At 39.2% G+C, this 6,890-nt stretch overlaps 1 long non-coding RNA gene across 5 annotated transcripts; it reads right to left on the reverse strand.

Moving 5' to 3' along the window:
• Positions 1–3,605: 3,605 nt before the first annotated feature.
• On the reverse strand, positions 3,606–6,664 carry LOC122011547. Of its 5 annotated transcripts, none has more exons than XR_006119964.1 (7): positions 6,282–6,664; positions 6,121–6,199; positions 5,949–6,024; positions 5,650–5,751; positions 5,373–5,573; positions 4,620–4,720; positions 3,606–4,011 (listed from the first exon to the last, which is right to left on the reverse strand). It is a non-coding gene; the product is annotated as an uncharacterized LOC122011547 (long non-coding RNA). The 5 variants fall into 5 exon arrangements; XR_006119966.1 differs by having other exon boundaries at positions 3,606–3,860; positions 3,949–4,011; positions 4,620–5,573; XR_006119963.1 differs by having other exon boundaries at positions 4,620–5,573.
• Between the last annotated feature and the right edge of the window lie 226 nt (positions 6,665–6,890).

Here is a 6,890-nt window from a genome sequence, read left to right on the forward strand (position 1 = left end):
TAATGTACTTTATCCTTGGGGACCCAATATTGACCAAGTTCAATTTGATTGACCAAGTTGGACTTGGGTACCCATGCTTAGACTAGTTTACTATTTGATATGTTGACTAAGGATAGATATGATCGATATTTCTTCTTGGTTTTGAAACATAGTCCAGTTCTATTGTAAACGACTCTTTGTGTCCCAAGAATTAGGTCAAGGTTCTTGGACCCCAAAGAAAACCGTTCTAGGGTCTTCTCCAAATCCTTGACCTGAGTTTTAAGACTAGAATTTTCTTCTTCAAGCTTTTGGACTTGAGTTGAATTTCCAGTCTGAACTGGGTCAGACAAGGTTTTGGAGTTAGTCACTTCTTTAAGGGCTGCTACTTCCTTAGAAGTGACTTGACCCGAATGTTTGATTTTGCTAATTTGCGTAATAAGTAATTCACTAAATTATTTAATCGAGGAATACTTACAGAGGGATCGGGCCCTTCGGAAACGGATACAGATCCATGGCTTCTTTCCGAGTCTGCTTCCGATTCGCTCTCGCTCTCGGACATGTTGATTTGGTCCCGGGCCATTAGTGCTAGGAGGCTCGTTTGTTAAAGCTCGTTGTCGGTATCTTCTTCTGAGGATTCTTCAAAGGTCGCTTTCAGCACCTTCTTATTCCTCTGCTTCTTTGCATCCTTCTGATTTGGGCAGTTGGCCTTGATGTGCCCCTTCTGGTTGCACCCGTAGCAGATCACCTCGAACTTGACTTTTGAACTAGGTTGAACCTCCTTGGATTGTACTGCCTTCTGTAGGTCTCTCTTGTTGAAGCCCTTCTTTTTCTTGTAGAGCTTCTTCACAAGGTTCACGAGTTCAGTTGTCAGTTCATCGTTTTCTTCATCTGAGTCGGGTTCTTCTTCTGGCTCTGGTTCGGTTCTTCGTCGTGTTCTTGGTTCACGTGTTCTACTGGTACCTGCAAGCAAAGCTACACCTTTCTCGATTGGCTGCGCATTAGTCTGCCCATGTAATTTAAACTCAGAAAATAATTCATCTAGTTTTATACAAGATAAATCCTTGGAAACTTTGTAGGCATCTACCATTGATGCCCACAATGTGTTCCTCGAAAAAGAGTTGAGTGCGTACCTTATGACGTCCCGATTCTCGACTTTCTGCTCGATTGCATGGAGGGAGTTGAGAATATCTTGTATTCGTGCGTAGAGTTGACTTGCTGTCTCTCCTTCCTGCATTTTGAGATTGTATAGTTTATTAAACAGTAAATCTCTTTTACTCACCTTAGTGTCGGAGGTGCCCTCATGGAGTTCGATCAGTTTCTCCCATAGCTCTTTTGTGCTGGAGAATGGTCCAACTTTGTGGAGCTCCTCCTTGGTCAATCCACACTAGAGGGTGCAGGTCGCTCTGGCATTGGCTTCCACCTTCTTGATTAGAGTTGGTTCCCAATTCTCGAAGGATGTGGGTCTGCCATCTTCATCGGTTGGCAGTTGTAATCCAGTCTTGACGATCATCCACGTCTCGAACTGGATTTTTAGAAAGTTCTCCATTCGTCCTTTCCAGTACCCGAAATCTTCTCCGGTGAAGAGCGGGGGACGAACGGTGCTGTAACCCTCTTGTTGGGCCATTGATACCTTGCGCGACAAAAACAATAAAATCTATTCCAAGACTTGGTCTTGGATTAGTAGTGCGAGAATATTAAAAAAAAATGAACTCGAGTGGTGTTGCACCAGCTTCGAGGAAAACCAATTCTAACAAGAAATAGATCGGAATATAGTAATTATACTAATTCCGGTCGACTCCGAAAAACTGAAAATACCACGAAAAAATTGCTTGATTGGTGGTTGCACCAAATCGAAGCGACCCCGCTCTGATACCAATTGTTGGATAGAGAAGCGCTAGAGGGGGGGGGGGGGTAAATAGCGCTCGTGACTATTTCGTTCCGGAATCGTAAAACTCGAGTAATAAACACAGCGGAAATTAAAATAACAATCACACACACAAAGACACGAGGAGTTACTTGGTTCGGAGCCTGTGACGACTCCTACTCCAAAGCCCGCGATCGTTGATCGCTTCCGGTGGCCAACAACTATAAGCTCGAAAATTATTACAATCTAAGTACAGAGAGAAACAGTAATTAAATTAATACCGACAACAGAATACTGAAAACTGAAGATTCGGGTTGTCGGGATGATGTTACAGCACTTCGGGATCGTCTTGTTAGTAGCTTGTAGCGTAAGGATTGCTCAGAAGGTGTTATTTTGGGCTGTTGGTCGAGACTCCCTTATAAAGGGTGTTCAAGGCACCTCCGTCAAGCTCCAAGGCGCCTTAGACCCTAAGCTTTATCCCGCTTTGATTGCTGTCGATCAGGTTTTGACCGTTGCTCATTATCCACCTGAAGGCACCTTCAATGCCGCTCCAAGGCGCCTTCAGTTCCCATGAAGGCGCCTCCAGCTCCTCTGCACAGCTAGCTTTGGCTTGCACCTGAGGCGCCTCCAAGCTCCATGGAGGCGCCTCGGACACTTTTCATCCGAGGTGAAAGTTGCTCCTTTGTTCCTACAAAATGTGTTAGTCTCAAACACATAACCTGCAAAACAAAGTTAGCACACAATAGACATAGTAAATAAAATATTGATAGTCTCTGGACTATCCTGGGTCTGACTTCGGATTTCCAACCGGAAACCTTAGGTCAACCCGACGCCTACTGTTCCCTCTGCGGGGAACGCGTCCTCACTTACTCCTCTCAGGAGAGTTATCTGTTGCCAGTGTGATCCTCCAAATTGACTGGACTTTTGTTCAGCACTCGATGCTTCTGGACTTTCTAATGGGCGCTCGCTTCCCGACCCGTCTAGTCTTCCACCTGGTTCGCGACACCAGGACTTTCCACCTATGATTACCACCCCCTAGGACTTTTGCCTGAAGCCCTCGACCCGCCAAGACTTTCCGCATAGGGTTACCATCCCCTATGACCTAGGGTTACCACCCCCTAGGGGTTTCCACCTGCCTAACCTCAGTTAGGACTTTTGCCTAAGTACACTTAGGTCTTTCCTGCAAGCTCATTCAAACTGTTAGATCACAACATAACTTTAACTTTTAATCCTTTGCCATTATCAAAACACTGGTTCGATAGTCGGATGCTTCCCACACTAACAGAACATTTTTTGAATTCATTTAATTAATATGAAAAAATATACTATGAATTTAGAACACTAAAACAAACTAACTTCCTACCTACCATTAGATACAGTATCATGAAATGAAAAACAAAGGTATGTTACCTGTTTTAGCTCTCTTTTAAGAAGCAACACTTGCGTGGTGAATTTGATATAAAGACACAGAAAATCATAAAATGTTTTGGGAGACAACATTTAGTATTATTTAGGATACCTATTACATGGGTAATTATATCAGAATGCTGACATAGAGAAGGCAAAAGAGATTGCAACTTATCTATTTACATGAATAAATACTCACTTCTAATATGTTACAACAACAAAATATAAGTAGAGTAACCATGAAATGTATTTTTTGGATCCTTAACAAACTCGGTGAAAATGAAAACAAAATGTCAGACTTGGTGTATGTAAACTGAAGAGAAGAAAAAACTTCGAACTTAAAAGAAATGAAACGTAATTGATGTTTAATTAGGCTAAATTTCAAGATTGTAATATATATAATCAGTTGCATTAGTATTATCTCCTAAGAAGAGATAAGTAAGCAAGGAAAATATGCATGCATGTTACAGAGAAAATTAAGAAGACCACAAGTTTTGATTTGGAGCAAATCTATATAAAACATGCACTATACATTACCCTCCAATGCAATTGCTAACATGCCACATAAATGACTTTCAATGGACTCTGCATTTGAGGCAGCTTTAATTGCCTAATGCGACAATGATAGCATATAAATAGGTGTTGCTAAGCTTGAATGACAACCAAGATATAGAGCACACTAGTTAACATAAAAGCACCTTCGTTGCACATTCTTGCAAGATTGGGAAACATTGTTGTGTAATTCCAGCATGTTGGAGCCACTACAGGAAAAACCTAATTTAGTACTGAATTATTTCATTGCTAACGTATGTGTTTTAATCGCTAACAGTAATTCATGATGATAAATATTCCTCGCTAACATAGATGCTATAAGAGTGTCGCAAACCATATTTTCATCGCTAAGATTGGCATAATCACCGCTAAACTACATACGGTTAGCGACATATTTAGTTTGATTCGTTGGTAAATAGTAAATGTTAGACACGACGTATGAGTAATTTGTCGCTAAAATTTACTGATTTTAACGACAAATATATAATAATTCGTTGCTAAAACTAGTTGTTAGCGACGAATATATCAAAATTCACCGCTAACCACTTTTTTTTTAAAAAAAAACTCCACTGACAAGATTCAATGAATATAAGGGTTAGCGACGGGAGAAATTTGTCTCTAATGATATATATTTTTTTCATGATTCAATGAATACAACACAGACAGTAATACCAAAGTAAACTAGTATATTTGACAATAGTTCAATTTTATACTAGACATGATAAGGGACACAACTAAGTATGAAATCATGATCTTTATAATAAAGGAAGATGCAATATAAATGAGCACTGAATCACTAAAGTAACAAGAAAAGTACCTTTGAAAATTCATCATCTGGAACTTGCAGTTTCTTATGAATGTGTATCTTGACATTGGTTAAAGTTTCACCTTCCTTAATGACTAATGATCCTGAACTTGCTGCAAAAAAAAACAAAAAATGTGAAGTTCTCAGGGAAGTTTGTCTTCACAAGATATATAGAGAGGTAAAAAGTAATCATGGATCTGTATAATAATGCAATTAGCTAGACACTCTAGTTTTTAGGACAATCCTTTATCGTATATAATAAAGCAATTGGAAATATGTCTCTGTCAGTGCATAGAGAGTAAAGCATGTGGACATCTACAGAAGGCAATTAAGTAAGAATGGGAAAAAGTTTCAGTATAGGTAAAAAAGAAATCACACAAGAATTTGTTGGCAGAGAATATAAAATATACCAGATGATAATTATTACCAAAAGATAAATGCATCTATTTTATTTAAAGCTCCAAAAAATAGCACAAGTCAAACACATTATACTCGCCATTTGTTTCTGATTAGGATCTCTATTAAAATGGTAAACATGAATCAAGTGATCGTGAGGCCCAATGTTTTTCTCTTTTTCTGGGATATGCAAGGAGAATACCCAAATCCAATCAATCATAAGATACCATTAAATCACAATATTTGACACAAAATCGCACAAGATTACCTTGAAAATGATAGGTCTCCTAACAGAGATGAAACAACACAATAGAGCATGTAAATAATAAATTTTAGATAAATGTAAAAATATCCCCAATACAAACTCACCTCCTCTGCACGCAAAGTACAGTACTGATCATTAATGTTCTCAATCTTCTCACCAGGAAGAAAGATATGCATTGATAAAAAGTAAGATGAAGGTTAAAATGCCAAACAACTAAACAAGAGAGGAATTCTAAGTGTATGTAGAAAATATTGGCTTCATGCCACAGTGCTATCTTTTGGAAGTAGAATGCTGTGAATTGCCACCTAAAAATAAAACATCTAAGTTATAAGAAAATTTCACAAAACAAGAATATATAAAGAATAGAAGGATCAACCCAACCTCCTCTTTTGTGGCATGGTGGAATGCTAGTTTTAGAGTTTTTAAACCTTGCAATTCAGGAAGAGGAATATCCAATATCTCATAATACAATATTTCAGATGTCTGCGGCAATTAAACTAGCATCCATTAATTCAGTAAATTTACCATAAACAATAAGCTTCTAAAAATAAAATATTACATATAGAGAAATTAAAGTATATGAATCATAGATTAAATCCCAGAGGTGATAATTGATGTATAGAACTTTGCTTGATATTTAGCAAAACATTACATGTTCAAACACGAGGAAATTCACTAACCAACACTGCAATTGGCACTTGATAAGATGTCTTCCTGTATTTACAAATCACCTAAGTTATCGCAGAGTGAGTCCTCCTTTACATGCCAATCAGAAACATATAGCAGTAAAAAATCTTACTATAAGAAGATCCTTATTTTCTCTAATCATTGCATCGACTATATATCACTCACGAGGCATAGTATATTTTAGGCGACACTTGTCTTCTTTGAGCTCTAGCACTTGTTGACGTTGAAGATTGCTCAGCGTCATCTATAATTTGTCGAGAAAGGGTAAGCAAAGCTGTAGATCTTGGAAAGCAACAAAACGAAGTAAAATGATAGTTCTTCCTTACTAGAAGGCCATGTCTCAGGGATGAATCCATTGCCATGTACAAGGGGATCAGAGGTGGGCGACGGAGGGAGGCCCTAGGATAGAGCAGCGTACTCGGAGAGGAAGCAGCTGGTCTAGTGGCGCTGTCAAGCGAGGGAGGAGCAAAGGAGGGAGAGGGGCTTGCCAGTAATGGTGGAGGACTGTGCCAGCGCTACACGACGAAAGGCTTAGGGTTTGACAGAGATGTATTTTGTCGATTAAGGTTTAGGAAGGCGTTTAGGCGTTTAGGTTCAGGAAGGAAAATGCGAAGGGGAGAAAACACAAAGGCATTTAGGCAATGTGGAAGGGTTAGGCAGAGAGGAGTTTGTCGGTGGGGTTCACTAGTGAAGAGAGGGAAAGAAATGTAGATGGAGATCGTAAGTTGGATGGAAATGCTTAGGGATCAGGAAGATAAAGGGGGGGATGTGGTGGCAAAAAATTTCAGGGAGAGGGAAAGAAAAAAAGTGGTGGCAAAAAATGTCTTAGGGGAAAAACGACGAAGGGAAAAAAATAACGGTATTCAACCACACTTAATAGACAACGATTTTAAAAAACCGTTGTCGTAATCTCAAAAAAGCGCACATAAACAATA

This window comes from Zingiber officinale, chromosome 8A (genome assembly GCF_018446385.1).
Source record: "Zingiber officinale cultivar Zhangliang chromosome 8A, Zo_v1.1, whole genome shotgun sequence".
Classification (NCBI taxonomy): domain Eukaryota; kingdom Viridiplantae; phylum Streptophyta; class Magnoliopsida; order Zingiberales; family Zingiberaceae; genus Zingiber; species Zingiber officinale.